Source organism: Callorhinus ursinus, unplaced genomic scaffold (assembly GCF_003265705.2).
Source record: "Callorhinus ursinus isolate GAN/ISIS: 27379988/994484 unplaced genomic scaffold, GSC_fseal_2.0 scaffold58, whole genome shotgun sequence".
NCBI lineage: Eukaryota > Metazoa > Chordata > Mammalia > Carnivora > Otariidae > Callorhinus > Callorhinus ursinus.
Genome location: NW_027397120.1, coordinates 7119570 through 7146537, shown reverse-complemented (window position 1 = coordinate 7146537; position 26968 = coordinate 7119570). Strand labels below are relative to the sequence as shown.

General features: G+C 40.4%; 1 long non-coding RNA gene across 3 annotated transcripts; it reads right to left on the bottom strand.

Annotated features, from left to right (window-relative positions):
- Positions 1-4405: 4405 nt before the first annotated feature.
- Positions 4406-26008, bottom strand: LOC112830254 (uncharacterized). 3 transcript variants are annotated; one of them, XR_012375875.1, is made up of 4 exons: positions 25835-26008; positions 10261-10433; positions 8566-8760; positions 4406-7964 (listed from the first exon to the last, which is right to left on the bottom strand). It is a non-coding gene; the product is annotated as an uncharacterized lncRNA (long non-coding RNA). The 3 variants fall into 3 exon arrangements; XR_003209871.2 differs by having other exon boundaries at positions 10261-10402; XR_012375876.1 differs by lacking the exon at positions 25835-26008 and adding an exon at positions 11093-11130.
- Between the last annotated feature and the right edge of the window lie 960 nt (positions 26009-26968).

Genomic DNA, 26968 nt, shown 5'->3' with positions numbered 1-26968 from the left:
TTTACTAATCAGTACTCAACTGAATACTTAAGGGGAACCCTCTGCAGATCTCCAGAGCTCTCTCCTCTACAGTATTCCTCCTTGTGTCTCTCAGCTGCCCTGGTGTCCCAGGGCTCCCTGCTCTATCTCCTCAACTCAGGGAGTCCACTCAGCTCTGTCTGCATTTCCCCTTCCTGACCTATGGCCTGGGAACCTTCTCTAGGCAGAAAGCTGGAGCAATTATAGGACGCATCTCATTAGTTTCCCCATCTCTCAGGAATCTCCTTCCTTTGTTGCTTGATGTGAAATGTCTTAAGAGCCGTGTTTCATATAGTTTGTCTTGGTCTTTAGTTGTTTCTGGTGCAACAGTAACTCCGTAAAAACTGTTTTGTATTCCTGGCAAAAGCAGAAGTCTAGTCAATATTTTTTTGAAGGGGCTTTTATTGCAACTTTTTATTCGACATCTACTATATACAAGGCTCTATGTCTACTATTTCCATGGCTCCCTAGGATTTTGTTCGTTCTTGAGATGTGGCATTAGGGAGGAGAAAGGAGGTAGAATGCACAAGTGGCAAGACATGATCATCCCCATTGAGGAACTCACAGTCTGGTTGGGGAAACAAGATACAGTCACAGACCAGAGTTAAGGTAACTAATGCTGCAAAGAAGAAGATAAAGATCCAGAAACATTTATTCAACAAATATATATTGAGAGACTATTCTAGTTGCTGGGAGGTGAAGTGATGATCCAGACATGATCCCTCCCTTCATGAAGCTTACATTTTAGTGGGGAAACAAACAATAAGCAGATAACTCAGTAACTGTAATCTTGAAAGTAATAAGAGCAACAAAGGAAGATTAAATGGGGTAAGGGGACGGAGAATGGCTGGGGTGCTATTTGAAAAGGGGAAGCCTCTCTGAGGCAAGGCCATTGGAGGGGAGACCTGAACTCAGTGAAGCAACTAGTAAATGAACAAGTGATCCATACATTTCAGAGGAGGAGGCTTTCCTTCCAACTAGGGTGATCAGCAAAGGCTCAGGAATGTTACATTTGAATTTCCACAAGATTTTTATAAAGAATGATCCATTGCTGGTGAGAGACACTGATAAGAACAGGAAAGGCATTTTTGTAGGACAGGGATTACAGGTGCTCACCTGGAGGCAAGTATTTGGCAAGGAGTAAATGAAATAAGTAGGAGAGAATCTTAGCGCCCAACCCTAGAAGGCCTGAGCAGACGAGCTAGGGAGTCTGGTTGGCTTTGCCAGAGTTGTGTAAGAGGTGAAGCCAGCCAAGCTTTGAGATGACCACTGAAGTCCTCATGAGTGTGGGAGGAATTAGGACCTGGGGCAAGGATGGAAGAGGAAGGGCAGCAGCCAGCCCAGGGTCGGTGTGCCAGACCTAGAGTGGGGCAGAGGAAGCATCAGCAGTGCTTGAATACTTGGTGGGATGGATGTTGGGCAGCCAGGAGGTTAGGGGTCAACAATGCCACAAGGGTTAAAATTCATTGTAAAGGCTTAAACTTAGGGACTACAGAGTCGGATGGTACTAGAGACTTTCCACAAATAAAGACTCAAGTTAAAAACACAACTGTTGATTTTAAACTAGTTTTTCGTGGTGCCTTTTCTTAATCCACTGATAGGAGGACAATGACGTCAGTGGGCTCTCATGTTGTAAGACTTGATTTTGAAGGGAGCAGCTCAAATCCAGCATCTTTGGAAGTCTGAAACATCCCATTTTCTCTGCCAACCGAAGGTGTTCCATTAAAAAAGAAAGATCACCATTTTCAGAAAATCTTTTTAGTTTTCCCATCAGGACAAAGGTTTCTGAAAAGACTGTGGCAAGCTTCTTTAGACCTCACATAAAGAAAACTATGCTCGAGGGACAATTGCAAATGAATGAAGGGAAGCTGCAGCCAAATGAAATGCGACAAACAACTGTCATATTCCAAACGGTCAATCAAAAGCTGGAACAGCGTGAATGTAACAGAAGTCCATTATGATGAAAATAATGATCTCAGGACAAGGGATACTTAATGATTTGCAAATTTAAGTACAAGATAAATATTCATCCATGTCCAACTGGTAACTTTCAAGTTCTAACCATTTTGTATGGCTGAGTAGTATTACCTGCAACGGTGGGGGCACTTTAAAGTGAGAAGGGAAACAAATAATTTATCTTCATTTTAATTTCAATACAATTGCAGAATACCGTGGTACACTAGAAATGTGAATGATACACTGAGGGGTATCTTTTTTACATTCCAGAGTATCTCACTGCTTGGGCAGAATGGTTCTCTTACTGGAATTGTTCACAAAGCAACCTATTATATGGTGAGAGGTACCCTCCAGGCACCATTGAAATTAATATGAAAGGAACAATCAAGAATGCCAAGTGCATTACATAAAACACAGGTAGGTGGTGGAAGACAGATAAGCAGCCATGAGGTTTAAGTTGCAGAATCTAAAGCTGCAGAAAGATGTGTTATACAATTTACATTACAACCAGTCACGATTTTAGAATGGGTAATGAAAAGCTCATATAGTTAAGTATTGAGTCCATAAAAAAAAAAACCCACAAAAAGCTTTGCAGCACAAGGGAACTAAATGATGGGTAAATAGACAAAGAAGATAATCAGAGAGGAGGAGGAGAAAGCCGGACTTGCTTTCACAAAATTCCTCTCATTTTGGCAACTTTACCTGCACATCACACATAGCGCTCTCTCTCCAGTTGGATCATTTTTTTAAAGAGAGTTTCTCAACCTTGGAACTAGTGACTTTTGGGGCCAGAGCATTCTTTGTTGTGGGGTCCTCTGTCTGCCTCATAGGATGTTTAGCAGCATCCCTGGTCTCTACCCCCCCGGATGCCAGGAGCACCTGGTTCTCTCAGCTGTGACAACCAAAAATGTCTCCAGACATTGCTAAAGTCCCTGGGGCGGGTGGTCTGCCCCCTTTTGAGGAAGCAACAATATAAACTACTCCAGTGAATTACTTCTGCTTCAAATCATACGCACTTCATCCTTTAAAGAGTGTCACTTATAATAAAATGCCAATTTTGGTTAAAAAATCTGCACACCAAATTAATCTGGAGTGCAACCTAACAGTCATGTAAAATAACTAATTTACATGAGTTCTGGAAAATCTCTTCGCTGACTTTTCATTCTACCTTCAAACAATTGGGAAAAGTGTTTGGTCTCCTGTCCATTCATGTAGTGAGCAATACTTGGTCACAATAAAACCACAGACAGTTACCCTCCTAAGATACAGCAGCAAAATAGTAGTTCAACACTTTCCCTACTTGATGCGATGTAAAAAGAAAGCCAAGTATATTCTGTAAATGAGGGAGAGACACTGAAGCAGCAGGAAGGGTGTCATGGTCACCAGGCTATCAGAGGTGTGGAGGGGCCATTTTGATTCTTCCGCAGTAAGATACTCTTTACGACTACATGCTGGCTACATGGTTTGTGCTGTAAATTAAACTTGTGTTCACTATGTCTTTTCCTAATCTGGAAATAAGGCTAGACGATTAATTCCATGATAGCAGGGACAATATCTCATGTGCCTTGCTCACCACTGTATCCATAACACCTAGCACAATGCCTGACCTATTGCCAGCACCCAACAGATGTTTGTTGAATGAATAAATAAACGAGGACAGAAATGCTAACTTCCAAGCAAATAGATTAGGCTGTCAGTTCCTTATTCTTTTATTTCTGTGCCACAGCCAACTCTGTGGTTGGCAGCTGCTGCATAGTAGGTGGTCAGCAAACGTCTGTGGAACTCATCTGAATGGAAGGTCTCTGCCTGTGTCTCCTGGGCAGCAAAGCCTATCTGACCGAGGCCCAGGCAGGTGGGCTGCCTGAATCTGGTGGCCCTGATCATCCATTCAGCTGTGTCCAAGTATACCATGAGGACCCAAATTAAGACATCTTGTGTGTAAAGATTTCAATACATGCTCTGCAAAAGGACACTGTCACCCTCTTTGATGGGTGAGGAGGCAGATTTGGTCCCTGAGCCTCTGGATCCTGTTACCAGAGAATGTCTAAGGTGCCACAAAGCCACCCATATGCAGGATGTGACATTATTGGCCATGCTGCAGCCTCAGAAAAGGCTTGGGAATGTTCTGTGCAAATTAAATCATCACAGGCATCAAGGAGTTTATCCTCATCTTAAATGGCATTATCTTTCATATTGAAACTTTAACAACTCGTCTAAAATGAAAAATCAAAAGTGTGCCAAAAAGCAGAGCTGCTGGAGGAATAATGATGTGGCTCTTGGGGAAGGCGCCGAGACTCTCTCTCTAAGAACAGAGGGCCCAGCGAGTAGCGCGCTGGAATACAAGGGGGGGCTGGTAGAATGACAGTGCCCAGAAGCTACTGTGAATGGTAATGACAGGCAATAAAATACCCCTTTAAAAATCCGGCAAAAGATAAAGACAGTAGATTGTAGCAATGCTTCAATAACCAACTGTTAGTAGATTAGCATAGGCACGCGAGAAAACACAACTAAAAATTATTCAATCATACCAAATGCTTGCAGGGAAACTAGGCCAAGAAAGCAATCAAAATCAAATAGAAGCAAGGTGTGTTTATATAATTCAGTAGTTCAAAAACATTGAGAAATGCATTGCAAAGATATTTCAAGGGTTTCTAGCTCCAGTTTAAGAAAAAAAATTAATGAAACCTTCATTAATGTGAAGAACGAAGAACACAGTTCTCTTCCTTCCCCACCCCCCTCCACCAGGGTTACTAGGAGACGCCGTATTCCATGTGAGAACTCCAGGACGCAGTCATAAAATACAACACACATTTATGTAATTTGCATTAAGTTTGGTTCTACAACATATGTGGCAGACCTCTTGAATTAACTGCATTCAATGTTTTCAGCTAGAGAAAGATTCATGACTCATAGATGCCATAAATGAAATATGGCATACAGGTAGTAATTACTCAAATTGCATTCTTGAGTCTTTGAAGATAAATTAGCCAACAATGAGAAATTGATAGCTAATGCTGCAATTAGCTACAGGTACAACAGAGTGACCTATATGACTTCCCATTTTTAAAAAATCTAAAATTTACACAGGTTAATAGCATAAAAGATTCTTCATTATTACTCGTGGCAGAAATGCAGTTCTATAAATGCACTAGCATGGTCTCCTGATGATAACTGCTTGACGAATACAGAGGTAGAATTGCTCGTGTTAATTCTTTGAATAAGAAAGGCTCAGATTAACTAGCACTCGCCGAGCATTACTGTGTCCTAGGCACTCAGAAAAATGAGATCTCATTCAATCTTCCCATTGGTCCCGTGTGGCTAGATATACTCCCATTTCACAAACTAGGGAATGGGGGCAGGGGTGATGCGGATGTGGCTTTTCCAAGGCCATTGCCCTTCCTGCCCCTTGCCTCAGTGGGCTAGGGGTTGGGTGTGAGAGATGCCTCTCAAAGCATTCTTGCTGAGTCAGAAGGTAGGGTTAGTCTATGGGGTACATGTATTTGCCTGTAAATATCCCTTCTGCTGGGAAACCAGCTCTCCCTCAATCACTAATAATCTTGTTGGGTCTATGGGGTTTGAGTGGAGCTGACCTCTGAATCCTAGTCCAGGAAGCAGCATATGAACCAGCTGGCTGCTCACAGCACAAGGAGAGGATGGGTCAACTGGAGAACCTACTCCCTGGGTTCTCAAGCCCATAGGACCCCATGGGCCGGCGCTGCAGTGGCCTCATTGCTCCATGTAGGACAAATCTGCTGAGGACCAGCCAACACAGAGAAATAGGAGATGGAGAGACATAACATCATCAACATCATTTAATTGTGCCCTAAAGCCAACTCTACCTCTTAAAATGTTTGTCACTGTCGTTGTTGACTTCTCTTTTCAATTTCATTAGTTTGCCCCTAATGTCCCTTCTCTGTTCCAGGATCTCATCTGGGATGCCACATTACATTAGTCTTCAGGTCTCCTTAGACCTCTCTGGGCTGTGACACTTTCCCAGACCCCCCTTGTTTTTACTGGCCTCGGGAGTGTTGAGGAGTACTGGTCAGGAATTTTGTAATATGTCCCTCGGTGTTGGTCTGTCTGAGCCTTTTCTTGTGGTTGGACTGAGGTAATGGGCTTTGGGAGGAAGACCACAGAGGTAGGTGAAGCACCATTCTCATGGCATGATATCAAGGGTGCATGATTTATCACTGACAAGGTTGTGAATGTCCTTCATCAGAGACCACCAAGAACACACCTGGAGTTAAACGAGTTGTGCCCATCACCCCCTGTGGTGAGGAAGAACACACACCATGAGGGTGTTAGAAACAACCTATGATAGGCTTTGGGCTTTGGTTGGGTGATTTGGAGGCGGGTCTAAGGAATCGGGGGTTTCCTTTCGATTGCTGTCAGAAATCGGGGCAGTTTTATGATTGGTATCTCAATAAATCTTATCTATAGGAAGAGGAGACTAGCACAAGTCCCCCCTACCCACCCCTTCCAGTAATCACATTCTTGTGAACAACTGATACCAAAGAGGAGACCACAGATGTATACCGTACAAAATAAAACATAATCACATGATCTGGTTAGATTAACTAGAATTACTGAATGGATACACCTCTCGGTGACAAAACACCCAGTCAGGAAGGTGTGTGATGGCCAGTGCTGCTTCCCTCTAAGGGCACATTCCTGGTGGAGCTGGGCTCGTCCTCCCGTAGGTCTGCCCAGCACTGTTGAAATCTTGCACAAAGAAGCTCTAGCTGTCCGAGCATAGCTGCAAACCGTGCTGATCCGGCAGCAGCCCGGACACCTCACATCCATAAAAATCAGACTTTGGATTTTGAACCAGCTATTTCTTTTTATGGTCTTTCTTCTCCTCTTCCTAAGATGGACACAGTAAATCTCTAGCCGGAGGCGTGTTGACCCTTATCTATATTTATCTAGCTACACATGGACAGATGCAGTTCTCTAAATCTTATGGTGGGCAGGCGAGGCCAGCACAGGGGAAAGCTATCCTGGGAAAGACGGGCAGTCACTCCTGGGGGCTGAAGGGGGAGTGTTTGCTATTCTGTGGGGGGCATAGCGACCTCGGTTCTGTCTGCACTTAGACAACAGTATAAAGTGGCCTTGCTTTGTCTCATCTTATCATGGTCTCAGGAGAGCTTTGGGTTTGATTTTCTGTGACATGGCGTCTTGTCAGAGACTAACGCGGTCTAGCTGTGGGAGCCAGACCAGCCTCTGAATGTCAAGGGCATTTTCCTTCTCAGTGCTCACCCTGGCCACCCCTGTTGCCAAGTCCCTCCACCGTGTGGTTACTTTCCAGCTCCTTCCATACTGTCCTCCTGGAAGGAAGTCACAAGGTGTGGCTGACATTCTCAGGGTGGTGGTTATGCTCCACCAACCTGAGCAGTCGTCCTTGAATGTTTCCATCTTTCTTTTTTTCACTGAGGCTGGTCTGCGTCAGGTTTTGAGGAACCCCGAACAGTTCCGACAAGTATTCTCAGGCCTCAGGGTCCTTCTTGCTCTTAGGACGGCTGCGCTGAGTTCAGGTCCTCTTGTTATTGAAACCATTACAATGAAGTCACCAGGGAGATCTCTCTGAAGACTGATTAAGGAAGATGATATGTCTAGACCGATGAACCAGGCTCATTTTTCCAGGTATCCCGTTGGGAGGGGGGAGTCTCACGTATCAAATAAGAAATGTACTTCTGGGAGCCTGGACTCTCCACCATGGTCCAGATAAGAACTTACTCAGAAAATTCAACCTGAACAGAAAACCAAGTGCTATGCGATGTGTCTGTCTAGAAACAATAAAAATCCACACTGTGGGGAGCAGAGTTCCTAACAAATGAATGAAGCCTCATTCTGGCCCTGGGCTGGGATGATCTGAAGAAAACAGGTTGCTCTTTAAAAAAAAAACAAAAAACAGGAGCTTTTGTTCTGCGCTAGAAAAGATAGAGTTCTTTCCCTTCAGCAGCCGGCTTCTATTCACTGCCAGCTTTTTTCTCCTGTGCAGGAAAATCAATAAAGACAATAAATAAATGGCAATCCCATTGAGGGCTGCTTACTAAGTGATTAAATGTTTCAAACCCCAAATACTTGCATGCTTCAGGGATACAAATCTGAATGAACATATGTAAATGGAATTAATGCTCAAATAATTTTCTAGTTACTTAGCACAAATGTGCAATTATTAATACTGCCATAATTTATGTTTGAATATTTATCCCCGTTTTCCTAAGCATAAAATCTTTAATCTACTTTTCTGACATAATTTGAAAGTAGATATGGGAATCTTTTTAATCATCTTATGTTTTTTGTAGAGAAAGGAAGGAGACAGAAAAAAAAAAGCCTCAGGTAAGGTGGGATAATTTCTGATGTCTCCACTCCCCCTACCAGAAAGGGAAGCAAATGGTCCTCCCAAATCTGTGATGAATTTGGTACAGGGCTATCAGTTTCAATTTCACTCTTTGCTGCAAGGACCCTGACCATGCAAAGAAGGGTTTTTACCTCAACTTGAGAATTACAGTCCTTTAGATGCCACCCTTAAGAGTTTTTAAAACTTTGATGCAGGACAGAAAATCTTCCCTGCCCAACTTATTCACCTACCTTTCTCTCCCTGCCATCCACACTGGGAGGGGGATAAAACCAGATGCTGAGAAAGACAAAGAAGACAGAGAAAGAGCCTCTTGTACCTGCATCCTTTTGATGAGAAGGAAGACTGGGGTCTGAATTCTGGTTCAGCCACTCCCACCCTGCGTGATCTTGGAGAAAGAAGTTCTCTTTGAACCTCTGTGTCACCATCTGTTAAAGAAGGAGGGAGGGAGAGACGAAAGAGGGTAAAGATGGAAGGACCACAGAAGAGACGGGAGGAGGGTCATCTCTAAAACTTCCTTCCAAACTTGAGTCTGTGGCTCTGAAATTCCAGATTCATGAATCCTTGTCTGCTATGCCTTCTACTTCTCCTATGTCCCGCCAGCCTCTCTCTCCCACCTCCTGGCGCCATGACGACCACGGTCCTACTATCTAGGAAGGTCCACCGAGCTGGGATGAGTAGGCAGAGTTTTCACTGTCTACAAACTTCTCAAGTCCCAGGCACCTAGGGATTGGAGGACTGACTTGGGTTTGAATGTCAATGACATAAATGTATTTCTAGTTTAATGAAAATGAAAGCATATGGTATCAGGGAATATTGGTGACACTGATTTTAATAAGAGAAAATGGAGGACTAAGTAAGAAAAATAAAACTATAAAAAGGTGGTTTGGTTATAAAAACTAAATAACGCAGTCATTTGTGTGAACCCCTAATTTGTATCTCATTACTACACAGAATCTTGTTATTCCTGAAATATATTAAACTGTACACATTTTAAAAATATGTAATTATTATTTGTTTTGAATTAAACATTTCAATCACTTTGTTCAAAATACAAAAATTTCCAAGTGCGTACAATGAAAAGTCTTCCTCGGGCATCCAGTTCCCCACCTCAGGGGCAAACGATGTTCCTAATTTCTTATGTATCCTTGTTTATAAAAGTAAATACAGAGGGGTGCCTGGGTGTCACAGTCATTTAAGTGTCCGACTCTTGGTTTCAGCTCAGGTAGTGGTCTTGGGGTAGTGGGATTGAGCCCCGCATCGGGCTTTGCACCCAAATCGGAGTCTGCTTAAGACTCTCCATCCCCCCTACTCTTGCTCATGCTCTCTCTCACATAAATAAATAAGTAAATAAATAAATAGATAAAATATACAGATTATTCTTCCTCCCTTTTTACACAAATGATGACCCACTATAAGTTGTGTAGATTTCACATTAAGAAAAGATAATCAGGTCACATAAGCTCAGCCCTCATAACTGTCTGTTCGCTAATGTAAAAAAAAAAAGTGGGCATGTTTTGATTGTCATTGACTGTATTTGTTTATGTATATAATAAATACATGCACAGAGCTTGCAACATGCCAAACATTGTTCTAAACTCTGTTAAGTATTAACTCATTTGATGCTCGTCTATCCTGGTACCTTTTAAAGGAATCCTAAAAGAAGACTCAGTTTATTTAAACAGTAGTTCTCAAGGGAGTTGTACCACCCCCTAGGGGGAATTTTTGAAATTTGCAGTGGTAGTTTTTGGTTGTCACAGTGACTGCTGGGCACCACTGGCAGCTATTTGGTTAATACCCTGCAATGAATGGGACAGTCCTCCACAACAAAGCATCATCCTGCCTGCAGTATGACTTTGAAATCTCCCACTGCACATTATCATTCAATCGTAGAACCTAATTCTGTTCACCATAAAAGCACAAAATACCTTTTGCATGGTTTCCATGTATGCTGAATTTTCCAGAAATGCAACGATGTAAATTGAGGGAAGACTGCATTTTGTGTCTTTGGGCATTTTATCATGAGTTCTTCACTATTTCAGAAAATCATATTGTTGACAGCAATTCCTCCTGTGGGATTTGAGTCTTCAATGCAACACACCTGTATCAGAGCAGACCATGCCCTTGCGAATTCATCAGTCTACATCACCAAGAGACTCGAACTCGCTTAACTATTTCTAACTATGATTTTGAATCAAGAGACTTAGAGATGGATGTGAGGATGCGCTTCAAACACCTGTAAAACTCTTTTAACTCAATAGACCACGATCAATACTAAAAATGAGAATCACCCGAGAACTCCGGAATCTGCGTGGCTGTTACCTTGCTTGTCTATCCTGGTTTGTTCCTGTCACCTCTAGGCAAGTGGGAGCCTGGGACTTGGTACAAGCAGGACTTCTGAAGTGTGTGTGTGTGTGTGTGTGTGTGGTGGGGGAGGGACTACTTGAGTTTGTACCTTAGGAAAGAGCCAGCCCAGGAAAAAAGCAGGGCCTAAACGTCCAAAACAGGTAGGGTGACAGAGAGGGAACAGAGACTGTGGAATCAGGAAGCAGAACTGACAGATTCTCAGAGAGGGTGAAGGCAGTGGGACCTTTGTGATAACCTGAAGGGGAGCCAGGGAATAAGAGGGAGCTACAGGGACCCTGCGGTGGTTTCCCTCCTAGAACTAGGCTGGGCTATCAACCAGCCACAAGGAATGTACACAAGGAATGCAGCCACTCTAACTAGCTAATGCCAAGGAAAAAGACTTAAAGACTTTACAATCTGGTTTTGTAGATGTGATGGTTACTTTGTTATCTTCCTCCACATGATGATACTGCTGCTTGAATTGGAGGAAGCAACGGAGATAAAGGGAACAAACATTTAGCATAAACAGACTTAGACAACATGTTTATTGATTCTTTAGGGATTTAAATATAGGACAGGCCATTTAGCCAGCACTGGGTGTACGTTTTTGATAAATGTAACCTAAAAACACTTAGTGTAAGACTGAAGATGCAGTCAGCTTCCCTGTTTCATGTCAGGTGGGTAGGATTGGAAGAGGAGAGAACCTGTGAATGGAGAAGGATCATGAGCACAAGCATTTTAAGGAGCAATGTTGCAGTAGCTTATTATGCAGCTAGTGTTTTGCTTAGTCAATGTAAAAAAACACATCATGAAATTTAACTTTTGGTAAACTGTGCACACCACTGGGGTCAACAGTCAGTGTTTGCTTTCAAGATAACTGCATATGTTTTCAACTAAACAGGTTACACAGTCCCCCATCCAACCTTCCATCTTCCCTTATTTCTTAGTTTCTCCATTTCTGTCTATTATAACATCACCTTGCCTACATCCGATTTGGTGCCAAGCTCCAAAACACCTTCCTTCGAGTCTCTTCTATTTGTTCCCTCTTTGATGTCCTCACTGCTGTGTTTCTAATGTAGAGCCTGGTTGCTCTTTTTCCTTTTTCGTCTTCCATCTGAACACTGTTGACATTTTTTGGGGGGAGGGTGGGCAAAGGGAGAGAATTTTTTTCTTTAAGATTTTATGTATTTATTTGTCAGAGAGAGAGAGAAACTGAGCAAGCAGTGGGAGTGGCAAGTACAGGAAGAAGCAGGCTCCCCGCTGAGCAAGGAGCCCCACGTGGGACTTGATCTCGGGACCCTGAGATCATGACCTGAGCCAAAGGCAGCCACTTAACCGACTGAGCCTCCCAGGTGTCCCAGGAGAAAGAGAATCTTAAGCAGGCTCCACAGAGGCTTGATCGCATGACCATGAGACCACAACCTGAGCCAAAATCGAGTCGGAGCTTAAGCGAATGGGCTGCCCAGACGCCCCAGAACATTGTTGACATATTAATATTCCCCAAACAGTGTTCATCAGTCGTTCTTCCAATCAAGTATTTCCCCTCATCTATCAGGATGAGACTTTTTGCTTTTCAACTTCTAAAATCTTTTCCTACGTGTGTTCTCACATTCACTTCAACCCTTTACTGCCCCATCAATCCATTACTAAGTCCTACTGATGCTGCCACTGAGATCTCTTTTGAATCTACTTTCCTCCATTCCCTGTTATCACTCTAGAATAACCCTCACCTGTGTCTGTGTCCCAACTGCTCCCATCATTCCTCACGTCCCTCTCCAGTCCATCCTCAATGGTCAGTAAGAGTGAATTTTTAAAAATGTACATTAGATCATGTCCCCTTCCTTAAAACCATTCACTGGTTTTCTGTTGGACTTAAAAACTCCTTAACATGAGCTATAGGGCCCAGCACCATCTGTCTCCTGTTTACCTCTCAAGCCCCAAATTGTGCTACTACATCCCTCACTCACCATTTTCCAGTTATATAAGCAACCATCACTCCATCTGTATGTTTCATTCATGTCCCAAGCTTTCTTTCACCTGTGTCTTTACCAGGCTATTTCTCCTAAGCCCCTACCTTTCACCCAGAGAACACTTTCTTATCCTATAGGTCTCAGCTTACATGATAGCATTGTTAGAAATATAAACATTCTCAAGGATATTAACTAAAACAGGATCTTCATGAAACTCAAGATCAACAGTGAGATGATAAAACACAAGAATAATATGAAAAGAGAACTGGGAAAATAAGAAATTGAGGGCAAAATAAATCAGAATGCAGAATGAATCGATCCATTACAAACAAGGAGGAGAGAATTTGGCTTTGTAGAAAACTGAGTCAGAGACATGGAGAAGAGATTTGAGAAAGTCAAACAGAATACAGAAAGAAACAAGACTAAAAAGATAAGAGGCATGATGAAGATATGAAGGGCAGACAGCAGAGATCCATACTCAAATAACCGATGTCCTAAAACAGAGAACATATCAAAGGAGCAGAGAGATATATTCAAAAGATAATAGAAAAAAACTTTCTTGACGTGCAAAAACTGCATCTGCCTGTATTAGGCTCCCAGAGAAACAGCCAATATGATCTATAGGGATATATATGTGAGAGTTATTATAGGAATTGGCCCACGTGGTTACAAAGGCTGAGAAGTCCTGCTGTCTGCAAGCTGGAGACCCAAGAAAGCTGGTGGTAGAGTTCAGTCTGTGTCCAAAGGCCTGAGAATCAGGGCACCAAGGGCGTTAAGTCCCAGTCTAAGTCTGAAGACCACCAAACCAAGAGCATTGAGGTCCAAAGGCAGGAGAAAGTGGATGTCCCAGATCAAGCAAAGAGCAAATCTGCCCATCTTCCACATTTTTGTTCTCTTGAGCTCCTCAACAGATTGAGTGCCGCCCACTGGCATTGGTAAGGGCAATCTTCTTTACCCAGTCAACTGATTTAAATGCTAATCTCATCCAGAAAAACCTCATATACACACCTAGACATAATGTTTTACCAGCTATCTGGGCATCCTTAGCCCAGATAAGCTGACACGTAAAATTAACCATCACACTTCCCATCAAACAGGCTGACCAAAGGATGAGTCGGTTAAGCAGCTGCCTTTGGCTCAGGTCATGATCCCAGCTCCTAGGATGGAGTCCGGCATCAGGCTCCTGGCTCAGCAGGGAGTCTGTTTCTCCCTCTGCCTCCCATTTCCCCTGCTTGTGCTCTCTCTCTCTGACAAATAAATAAATAAAATCTTAAAAAAAAAAAAAACAGGTTCACCAAATTCATCACATGAAAAATGATCAAAACAGGAAGGTATATCTTGGCAAATTTATTGAACTTTAGAAATAAAGACCACTGCCCGCAGCTAAGTAGATAGGACAAGTCTCTCTGAATGGGAAAAATTAAAAGACATTTGCAAGTGTGCAAGGACTAAAGGGACATATTGCTCTTACATGTGAATCAGAAAAGTCTTAATGAAGCAATCTAAGGAGCTCAGAGAGGATAGAAAATAAGAAAGCCATTGTTCTACAGGATTAGAGATGAACACTGAATCCACATAAATAAAGGTAAAGAACTATGGTGGTTGTTATTCAAAATAGAATGTAAATCTATATGCAAACACTTTTCAATTTTTAATGAGAAAATTAAAAAATTTAACAAAACTTGCGATTACAAAGAGAACATAAATGTTTTTTGTGCAAAAATAATAACATAATGACAAGAGATAAGGATACTGAGATATATATATATATATGTGTGTGTGTATAGATATATATGTATGTATCTCAATTAAATACACCAGAATATACCAATTAAAATTAGGAAGAAAAAGAGTGAAGAAAGAAAAAGAAATGAAAGAGTTCTAATTTCCTCATAATGTTTAATTTGGTAAATTGATAAATGGAGAAAGATTTAAGAATACTGTTTAAAGTTGTAAAGGTAGACATTAGTTGGAAATTAAAACAGTCTATGTATCTTCCATTTGCCTCCCAGGACAATAAACAATCAAAACCAAGCCAAAATATACAGTGAAAGAAAGAACACCAAATCAAGAAACAAGAAACCCAAAAATTACTACACAGAATTACAAAGTTGAAATGAAATAGAGCTATTACAAAAACCAGTGCAAACGGGATCAAAAACTAAAGTCATCTATTTACTCTTAGGGACAAAATGTGAAAGTAAAAGAATGGCCCACGACACATCAGGCAGCCACAAATAAAAAGAAAGCAGGGTTTGCAATATGAGTATTAGACACAGTTGAATTCAGGTGGGAAAGCATTATAATGCTGAGGTATAAACTTCATAATGAAAATGCATGTTTCATTCATCTTTATACATCAAACAATATAGCATCAAAACAGATAAAAAGCAAAAGTTGCAGGAAATGAAAGGATAAAGTATTTGAAACACAATAGTAAGCGGAGACTTTAAAACACTTCTCTTAGTCACTAATGACTTCCATAGACTAACAACAATAGACAAAAAAAAAAAACACTAGATCTGATTAATATAATTAATAGCAATTTCTTTTCAAGTGCCCATATATTTTGCAAAAATTGGACAACAAATAAAGTCTCAGTCAATTCTAAGAAAACATAAATGGTGCAGGTTTTCTCACCACAATTCAATAAAACTAAATTTAATAGCGAAGAAGAAATTAAATAGCGAAGAAGAAAAAGTAAAAATAAAAAATCCCCACTAGTAGTAAAAGCACAAACATCTAAACTACTCAAGTCAAGAAAGAAATTGAAACCATAAGCCTCTGTAGCTACAAAATAACACACATTAAGTCCTAAAATATCAGTTTTAAATTCTTTCTCTAACAATCATTAAAGAATGAAACAAATGAATTCGACATCCAAATCAAGTATTTAGATAAAGAACACTAAAATAAACACAAACAAAAAAGTAATTAATAAAGATAAATGCAGATATAAATTAATTAGCATACAAAACTGGCAGAATTGATCCATAAAATCAAGAGCTGGTTAAGGCGAAAGCAATAAAGACCCAGAGTAACATAAACTACTTGCTAGACTAATCAAGAAAAAAGTAAGAAAGCACAAAAACACAAAATTAGAAACAAGAATAGAAAAATAACCATAGATACAAAGGGAGTTAAAAGAATTCAAAACAGCATTTTGCACGATTCTAGCTAATACATTTGAAAACCTGGCTGAAAAGTCAGTTATTACATTTCCGTTTCCCAGCTTCCCAGCCTCCTCTGCTGAAGGGGTATCCACTGGGGGGCTTTGGGAAAAGTGCATTTCAGCTAAAGAACATAGGTGCACCAGCTCTTCCTGGACTCCCAAAGCTGCTGCGGTCTCCTTGGAGCCTTGAGGGAAAAGCTGAGACTCACAGACAAGGCAGGGTTGAACCGCAGAATGAACTAACACCCTCTCCCTCCAGCCTTCCTGTTACTGGAGGAAAAAGAACGTTTTATATAAATCTTTATTACTAAAGTTTTCTGTTATTTGCAACAAAATGTATTTCTGACAGGAGCATATACTTTGTTACTATGACAAAGAAAGTACCTTACATTTATTTTAAAAACAGGAACAAAGCAAGGATGCCATTATTACTTACTCTCATTATGCTGGAAATGTTAGCCAATACAAATAGACAAAAGAACCAAATAAGAAACATAAACAGTAAAAAGAAGAAGGCAGGTTGTCATGATTTTAAATGCTAGGACTGATAGAGTAACCAAATGAATGAACTAAAAACCATTATTAAAAATATAACTTAATGAGGTGGCTGGCTACAAAATTAATATATATATATATACATAATAAAAATATTAAAAATATACATAATAAATACATAAATAAATATTTAGACATATATAAATAAAATCATGAATTAGAGAATATAATGGAAGAAAAGATCCTATTTATAATAGCAAAAAATTGATAAAATGACTAGGAAAATGTTTGGAAAAACGGGACTTAAAACTCTAAAAACCTACTTTTTCTTCAAAGGTAACGACTAACATTATAATGTTAGTTTTTTTCTCTATGAATTATAAACTCAATACAATCTTAACAAAAGAAAGCTGATGAGGCAATATTAAAGTAAACCAAATGAAAATCATGAAGAAAAATACCAAATGGAACAAAGAGGGATACTTGATCATGATAAAGAAGCAATCTACTAAGACGATAAAATAGTTATAAATTTTAATTTATTGAATTGTGTAGTGCAAAAATTGTTAGAAAAATCAGAATATTAATAAAAATAATAGTGAGACAATTTAGCACAACTGTCTCAGAAATGGGTAGATGAAGACATTATGAACAATCTTAATTTAGTAGGTACATGCAGAAATGTATGCCTGACAAATGGAAAATAGTCATTCTATTCAAAACAGCTTAGCATTTCAAAATGTTTACACACATATATGTAATAGATAAACACATATATTCCATAAAGAAATCTCAGTTCCTAAAAGTAGAAATCATAAATGCCAGTTCCTTTGATTATAATTCAATTAAACTAGAAAATTAATAATTCTAAAACCTTGCACATTTACAAATTCTCTCCTAGATATATGTGTCAAAAAGAAAATAAAAATTATAGAATATTTAGAAACTGATAAAAATTGAGGCACAACTCAGTTATTGAGATGTAATCAAAATAATATTTAAAAAATTAAGCATTCAATTCAAGAAGTTTAGTGAAGGAATAATAGCCTAAAAGGAAAGGCTGATTTATTCATATCTCATCTCCTGAATAAAATCAGAAATTACTGCGATAGAGAGCAAAATGGTAAACCTCATCAGCATAATCAATAGTTGGCTTCTTTTAAAATAGCTGATAAAATAGACAAATCTCTGGTAATTCTAACCATGAAAAAAATGGAGAAAACATACATAAAAATATTAGAAAAACATATGAGGCATCATCAAAGTCATGGGAAAAATTTAATAAGAGAAGATTTGTATACTCTCTTCTACGAAGATGTTTTAATAAATCTTATAAATTACATTAAGAGTAGGGTAACCCTTGCCAGGCAGAGGAGGACACTGTGGTGGCTGTCACTGCCCACGTGTGGCAGAACTTAGCTTTGCTTGGAAGCTCAGTCTGCATTCCATTTTCACCTCAATAAAGTCATTTCCACTGGTAAAAAAACAAGCATTTGAATTTCCCACTTAAATTTAGACCCTATAGGTATGCATAAAACATTTCAAAACTGATCACATTAATATGAAACTCTGAGGGTGTAGGGCCCTGTGTTCTGGACCAGCTTCTAAGTCTAAGGAAGCCAATGGCCTCCCTCCTCCACCCCACTGTAGGGACTGCAAGAAGCATGCCAGGAGTAGGAAAAAGGACCCCACCTTCATTTGTTTCCTGGAAGAGCCCACTGAATAGTTGGAAAGTTCCTACTATGAAAATAACATGGTCGACATAGCCAAGGGCAGATATCAAATTATAAGAACACTGGAAGAGAAACAACACTCCAGTAGCAACAAACATGCAAAGTGCCCAGATTTTGGTTTCTAATTCCATTCTCCAATGAAAGGAACCAGAGCTCCTTGGAAAAATGGCTGATTCCAGGACTGGGGTAGAAAATATAAAAGATGAGTCAGGAGCATCTGGTAGGGCCAAAAAGTAAGATACTGCTAAAAAGATACATATATATTTTTTTAAAGCCCCCAAGAATGAGGATGTGTCAAAGAGACACAGGAGCCAACTGAAAGAAGTCCCAAAAACTGAAGACAGAGCAATTTGAGCCATAAAATTTAAAAAAGCAGTATTGGATTGGGGCGACTGGCTGGCTCAGTCGGTAGAGTGTGCGATTCTTGATCTTGGGGTCATGAGTTCAAGCCCCATGTTGGGTGTAGAGATTACTTAAAAAACATTTTAAAAAATGTAGTATTGGATTATAACCCAAAGTATAAGATAAATACTTATCATATCAGTCCATATCATATAAGTAGATAATTGAATAGATTCATAAGTGGAGAATAGACAAATCTCCTTGTAGAAATATTCCAAATAATTTATGTCGAAACTCTGCCTTCAAGGAGGGGAAGCATAACTCCCACTCCTTTGGTATTGGCTAAGTATGGTGACTTCCTTCCAAAATGCACAGCATGGAAAGGAGGGGGTAGCTTTACACTGGAGATACCCCAAAGCACTACCTCAGCCATGTGATCAAGGGCAACATCCACAATCAGACATCATGTGGATAGTGTGTACTCCTAACCTGTGTGATGAACGTGGCACTTCATCTCTATGATCTTCCTGCCAATAACCCATAACTCCAGTCCTATCGTGAAAAGACATCAGACAAATTCCAGTAGAGGGGCATCCTACAAAATGCCTGACCAATACTCCTCAAAACTGTGGAGGTCATCAAAAACAAAGTCTGGGAAACCGCCATAGCCAAGAGGAGCCTAAGAGGACATAATGACTGAATGTCATGTGGTGTCCTGGATACAATCCTGGAACAGAAAAAGGACATTAGGTAAAAACCAAAGGAATCTAAATAAACTATGATCTTTACTAATCATGTATCAGTGTTGGCTCATTAATTATCCCAGAAGTACCATACTAATTAAGATGTTAATAATAGGGGAAACCTGATGCCAGGTATATGGGAACTCTCAATTTCTCTGAAAATCTAAAACTGGAGCAAAACACAAAGTCTATTAAAAAGAAAAAATGGGTAATTGGTGGAGCTAGGGTATGGACAAAGCAGCCTGACTCTACAGCCCATACTGTTAATAAGTAAGTAATTTTCTAGAGAAATTAAAATTATCACAATTTTCTTAATAAAGAGAATACAAAACTAAATACAGTAAGCCTAGATAAATTCAACAGGTTGTAAAATTGCATATCTTCACCTCCTCATTCCCCCCGAGCCCCAAAAGGCAGCAAGCCCATGGTTTCATAAACAAGTTTTTCTGAAGGAACCAACTCCTGTGACATTTTTTGCTGTTACAGAGAATTAAAAACAAACAAAAAACCGAAAAACTGAAAGTTTCTCAACTCATTCTATAGAATCAGTATAATTCTGACACCAAACAGGATGCGTGTGCACACACACACACCAATAAACCAGTGCTATTTGTGAATACACATTTAAATTTGATGTAATAACAAATTTTATGCTGGGGAAAGTCAGGGCAGGCAGAGTGAGTCATCAGAGGCCAGGGAGTCATGCTGTCTACCTACTAATACAGACCTAATTCAATATTTAACAGCTTTCCTGATATGTTCTGGTTGACTGTGAGCCCCAGTACAAGCCCATTTATGCTATATATGAGCATTCCTGTGTTTTCAAGTCAGTAAATATATAGATCAGGATCTGGAAGGACACAGACCACACTGCTTACAAGGGTGAGAGAAGTAAAGCCAGAGCTATGGTTGGTTTTAAAAAAGGGGAGATTTTACTCAATTATCCCCTATTAGTTAAAAAAAAATTTTGGTTAAAATAAGACATGTATTCAATCCAACTTAATCAAAATCCCAATTAAAAAAATTTGATGTGATAATGTATGATAGATTAAATGAGTGTAAAACTTATCTGTGAAAATAAGCATGTGCAAATGGAAAAGCACGAGGTTGGGGAGTACAAAACTTGCCCTAAACCGATAGTAAAATACGTTACAAATCTCAGTGTTTTAATAAGTGTCCTACTGACTCAGGAATAGATGGAAATGTCAACAGACTATAGTGTCCAAAAATGATCTCAAGTATATGTAAATTTAATGTATGGTAAAAGTGGCATTTTAAATCAATAGGGAAATGATGGAAGGGAACTGGGATGTCTAGCCATTTGGAAAAATATTCAATCTAATCTCTATCACACTGTTTACCCTGAAATAGAGTATAGGTGCATCAAAGATTTAAATGCAGAAATCTAAGAACAGGACATGAATGACCTGTATAATCTTGGCAAGGGAAAGCTTCTCTGATAGGATGAGGTAACTAGAAACCACACAAAAGCACACCATTACACTCCCTAAGAATACTTTTGCACAATAAGGCATACTGTAAGTAAAATCAGGGTAAGAGATAAGCTAGGGAAAATGTCTGCCACATGTATAGGATGAAAATTCATATCCCTTGTAGAAAAGTAAAAAAATGTGAAAAATCCCAAGATGCACAGGAAAAAGGAAGCAATAAAAAGGGAAAGGGAAAGTCCTTATTTAGTGCCACATAGCAATTCCTCCTCACACAAAATATGCACCCTTTTTAGCTGAGATGTTCCACTCCTAAGATTCAATTCTCTAGACTCACTCACAAAAACTGGAGCACTGTTTGCAATAAGGAAAAAAATCTAGAAAAATCCATTGTACACTAAATACTCAAAACTAGAGTATTGAGTAAATAGATTGAGGCATATCCATATAATGGAATACTCTGCAACCATCAAAAATGAAAAGGTAAATCTATATGTACTGACATGGTAGTTTCCAAGATAATTAAGTGAAAAAAAAGTTGCACAGCAAAGTGGTCACATTTTCGTAAAATAATTGGAATATGTATAATTGCATAATTATAGAAAAGGATCTTGGAAGAATGTACACCAATCTGTTACAAGGATGATTTCTAAGAAATGGGAAAAAAGTGAAGTGTAGGCATCTCTATTCTCTTTCTTACGTTCATATATAGTTTGGACGTTTTTAAGTTTGCATTATATAACCAATAAAAATAGAAATTAAAATTCAGAAATTTTAAAATTGTTAAAGTTCTTTTCTCACTTTTATATTCTGTATTTATTAGCAAAATGAAAAATTCTAGAACAAAAAAGGCAACCACCTTGATTGATAAGCCAGCTGAATGAATTAGGCGTCATAAGCAATCTCAAATTTTCAGCCAGAGTGCTAGTTCATTCATAAAGAACATTCAAAAATGGGAATAAGAGAAAAGCCCCACAGAAAACCATCACAATCTCTCCCACAAACTTCCCTAGTTCCTTCATTCTCCTAGCAGCTTGATGGTGGCATTAGCCAGGGACAATAAGTGGTGAATAAGTAGCTTTGGACAGGAAGTTGCCATTCCAATGGGAAACTCGGCAGGGATACTGAACAAATGGAAACTTTGTGAAGTGAAGAAAGCCCACCCGCTATGTGGAACACTGGTGGCAACTGCTGTGTAGTAAAGGAATACTGGATTTGAGAGTCCTGGAATATGGGTTGGGTATTTCCAACAAGACTGAGTTAGAAAATTAGTGAACTTTTTGAGCCTCTTTTTCTTCCTCTGAAAATGGGATTAATGATACCTATCTCATAGGGTTGTGGTGAAAGATCAAAAATTTTTAAAAGATTTATTTATTTATTAGAGAGAGAGCATGAGAGCATGTGGGGAGGGGCAAAGCAGACTCCATGCTGAGTGGGGAGACCGACATGGGGCTCAGTGCGGGCTGGATCTCACCACCCCGAGATCACAACCCTGAGATCATGACCTGAGCCGAAACCAAGAGTCGGGGGCTTAACCGACTGTACCACCTAGGGGCCCCTGGCTCAGTCGGTAAAGCATGTGATTCTTGAACTTGGTGTCATGGATTCAAGCCTCAAGTTGGGTATAGAAGTTCCTTTAAAAATAAATAAATAAGATAAACACGTGTATAGAACACTCTGTAAATAGTAAGACAGTGTGAATGTGTAGTGAATGTTACTATACTACTTGTGGAATGTGTTAGCCAGTAGAAAGCGGTAGTGGGACCATAACTCTTAGTTCATGAATTCAAAGCACCATGATAGGGCTAGGGTTGCTGGATAAAATACAGGATGCCTAGTTAAATGGGAATTTCAGATAAACAATGAAAAATTTTTTAGTATAAGTTATGTCCCATGATAACTGAGCACAAGTTAACATTTAATTTTAACTATTTTCTATTGTTCTCTCATTTTGAATAAATTAGGTGTATCTCCCCAACTATTTTGAAAGCTCTGTGGGAATGCAGATCATATCATATATTTATCTTGGGTAATAGGTATGATTACCTATTATACCAGGTATGCTCCAGGAAGCTCAAACACTGTCATGCTTACAACAGATACTAATAAATAATGATGAGAGAAAGGATTTGGTTTGGGTGTCATTAGTCCCTCTAATACCTTCAGGGCTTGACTAAACTTGCTAATATCTACAAGGTCCTCTCATCTGGCTACCCTGGGAACCTAGTACTCAAGAGCTCAGATAACTTGCCCATTTCTAGAAGTTAAGGAAAGAAGGTTACAGAAACCTAGATGACACTAATGGAGCTAAGGTCATTCCTATTTGCCTTCATACCATATAACTCAGGTGCTCGATTCACCCACACTTGGCTTAAAACCTTAAATTCCTCCTGTACTCTGCTTGAGTGTTGCTACATAGTTATGATTCACTAAGAGATAAACAAATCTATTTGATTTCTTAAAAAAGAAGAAAGACAATTTGCACTTTTAAACTGGAATCTAACTCAGGTTTTGCTGGGTTTTAGGCTTACCAGATTTTGAAAGAAGACAGCATTTCTAAAACACTGGTCTCTGTCATTCTTTCTTACTTGGCTCTTTCTTGCTAAATTTTTCAATGAGGTTTTGGATCTGCCACAAATATCCTTGAGTTAAAAGAACATATTAAATCAGTGCTCGGTTAGAAGAAGGGAAAAAAACCAAAGAATGTTAAGAGTCATTCTACCCATTGGCACGATGATAATCTCGATGCACTATGCGTAATGCCTGGTGTATTTTTTTTTTTTTTGAGGGACCATACAGAACTTTCTCAGAACTCTTCGATGAAATATACACTTGAATCACACAAAAAAAGAAAATGTGACAAGGAAATACTTTGCATACTGAGTTGTGACCATGGTTATGTAGGAGTGTACACCATTTCCAATTAAACAAAGAAATAGGCAGTAGAAAACACTTTTTTTTTAAACCATGAAGTCTCTTTGAAAGAAAAGAATTTGCACTCTACCTTATTCATTAAAGTTAGAAACTGCCATCCCTTTAATGAGCAGCCTGAGGGTGGAGAAAGTGTCTTGAATAGCTATATTCCAAGGAGTACTTGGCATCATCACTGAAACATAATGTGGGACTGCAATTGTGTGGGGTTTTTTCCCCAGTGAATAGGAAGTGATCAAAGATAACACTGCCTGAGAAAGAATTAAAATAGTGTAACATTGCATCAAGTTATAGCCAATGCCAATCATTATATGGATGAATGAACAAGATCCTTTAAGTAATGGTATAGACGTGCTGTGGCATTCAAAATATAATGACCAACTTCAGTGGGGTTCAAATAAAAATGCAAAAGCATGTGCCCACTCATCTGGCCAGAACAGTGAAGTATAAGCACGTCTCCTTAAATAGATCTGTAAGCCACATCCTTCATTTACATCATCTATAAAACACTGGACTATAGGAAGTAAATTAATTCCAAAAGGCTGCCTTAGGAATTTTATCTTAGCAATGGGAAATGCTATCTACTAGGATTCTAGAAAAATTAGAGGCACGATAAAAAATATAAAGTAAAAAGGACTTATTTAATTACAATGTGATCACCTTTCCCTCTGTGAAAGGACAGGAAAGGAAAGGCACAATAAAAAATATAAAGTAAAAAGGACTTCTTTAATTACAATGTGATCACCTTTCCCTCTGTGAAAGGACAGGAAAGGAAAGGCACAATACAGGAATTGAAGTCATCATTGTATAGATGGAGAGTTCCTGGCATATAATGCTAGACAGAGCTATTTACTGGAAAAAGTGTTGGTTTATTTACATGCTAAACAGCACCACCTTCTAGCTTCGGGCCAACTGACAAATAACAGCACAGCAAGGGAGAGAAAGAAAAGGCAATCTTCCTTATTCCAGAGAGAATTAGAACAAGACAGACAGGGGTTGTCACAAATCCAAACATCTTGACCCCATCATTATAAAATGGAGTGCCCAGCCTCTCCAAATATCTCCAAAGAGATAATCTTTGCTTTTTTGGTAACAAGAATCATAGCAAGGAAACTTGACTCTGCATCCAGAAGAAGGGATGAGGGAGAGGGGAAAAATAATCAATATTTGCCTTAGTCTAGGAAATCTCCATAGCACAACTCTTTCAAAAGATGGGAAAAATAAAATTTAGTCTTTGCCAAATGTGCACTGGATAAAAACAAAGGTGAAAAAATATCTGATTTGATGAACAAAGACTGGCTGATGAATGAAGTGAATCATTTTAATACAGTAAACAGGAGATCTGAGTAAAAAGATCAAAGGAAGCCAGAGAGGGTAATGCACCCACAACCGCAAATGCTCCCCAGGGAGTGACAAGAATAAAATTGGAAGATTTTGCTCAGAGAGATACTGCCACTGATTCTAATCTAGCTGTCTATGCTAATCAAGGCACAGCCTTTGAGCTTTCTCTAAAAGTTTTCACTTGATTTAGAAAATAATGCTTGCACTTGCAGTTGGTATATATAAATTCTGACAGATACTAAGAGGGGAAATGAGGGTACCGAGTGGGGAAACAAATAAAATATATGCGGTATTGTTCTAATCATGCCCACTCCTTGCTATGCAAGCTTTGGCAAATCATTTTATCCCTGGGCAACCATTTCTAGATTTTATGTGTTTACCCTACCCTAAATATTTGTATTTTACAATAAAACATGCTACCTTCCCCTCTCCCCACCCCGCCTTTAAACAAATAAGACTGGGTCGAGTGAAAATTCACATAAGAAACGGTATTGACAGGATACCCGTATTTTTCTTTCCTCATTTGACATTTAGCTTACTGAGTGGGATGAAGTATATCTGTGCACCATCTACATATATTACTTTAAACTTTATTAACAGGGCTATAGTTGGTCAGAGTTGAAAAATAAATGTTTGCAGGATTCTGATTTTCAGTTTAGGTGGCCCAAGGAATGATGACAAGCTCACAGCGAAGCAATGCTTGGGAAGCTGGTGATGAAAATGGTGGGAAGAGAGGGGGGTCATTAGCAGCCTAGAAACTGGCCACATTTCCTTCACAGAACCAAGTGCGAACGTGTGTTCACTGAGGCCTTCACAGGTGATGAGCACTCACCAAGGCCTGGGACTAGGCCTGGATGCATGGGCCACTGCCCAACCGTCATTACCCAGCAGCCAGAGGCCACCCACCATTGCCCGGCCGGCTTTGCCCTCTGGCCCCTACCCGGCAGGCTTTGCCCGGCAGCCACTGACCCTTCCCGTTGCCTGGCACCATTATCAGGAGGTCGTTGCCCTCCGCTGTTTTCTGGCAGCCATTGTGTGTGGGTCCTCAGTGACCCACTACGCAGCTGCGGCCACTGGTGCCCACGCCGCACCCCTGCTGCAGGAGCTGGCTGCCGATTTTCTCTCCCCCGCCCAGAACTTCTCCGTAGCTGGAGGGTCCGGCCAGGTGCCAAGGGACTTCCGGCCAGGCGCCACGGGACTTCCGGCCAGGCGCCACGGGACTTCCGGACCCCGCTGGTTGGCTCGTCAGCCCGGGACTTCCGGGACGGGCTCCTCGTGGTGCGCAGAGGCTGAAGCTGAGTAAAGCCTGGCCCTCTGGACTCTTGTCCGGGAGGCCTCCGGACGTTCCGGAATCCTTCCGAAATCCTACAGAGATTCAAAGACTGTTGTATTTACGACAGCGCCTCTCGCTCTGGGGTCGGAAGACTTCTTTAAGACGCTGATTTGTGTAAGATACATTGCCTGAGTGAGGGGTTAACCAGAAGTTTCTGCTTCGCCCAAATAGCTGTGCCCTTAGCCTGCCAAGCCCCGTCATCTGTGCTTGGCCCACCCCTGGCCCCAGCGGCGCTCCGTCTCCCCTTTCGGGAGATGCAACAGGAACCACGTCTCGGCTGTGCTCCGTGGTGGGGAGGACTCGGACTTTAGCGGCAGTGGGGCTCGCACTGTACCCCAGTCCGGGGCTTTACCACTGTGGTGTCAGAGGGGTCTGCCTGGGGGAGCTTGGAGTGGAGGAGGGCCCCGGAGCAGCAGGAGACGTCCCCCTGCAGCAGCTGCAGAGGACAGGGAGGAACGTGGGGGGTAGCACCGTGGCGGGTAGCGTTAGAGAAACCTGTTCTGGGACTGGCACTGTGGCTGTTCTCTCCCTGTCTGTGTGGCCTGGGAAGCGTGGAAGGCTGAAACTGCTGTGGCACCTCGGAACTTGGACCTTTGACAGGCGCTGGCAGAGAGACTGCGGGCTTTGGGAGTCATTTCCTAAACAGGCTCCTGATGTGGAAGGGTTTGTGGAGAGTGGGTGACTTAGGTTTCAGCGTCCCGGGCCACTCCAAGGAACCACACATTTCCAACCCCTATGAATGAGGTCCCCAGACAGTCTGCAGGGGTAGAAAGACTTCCGTG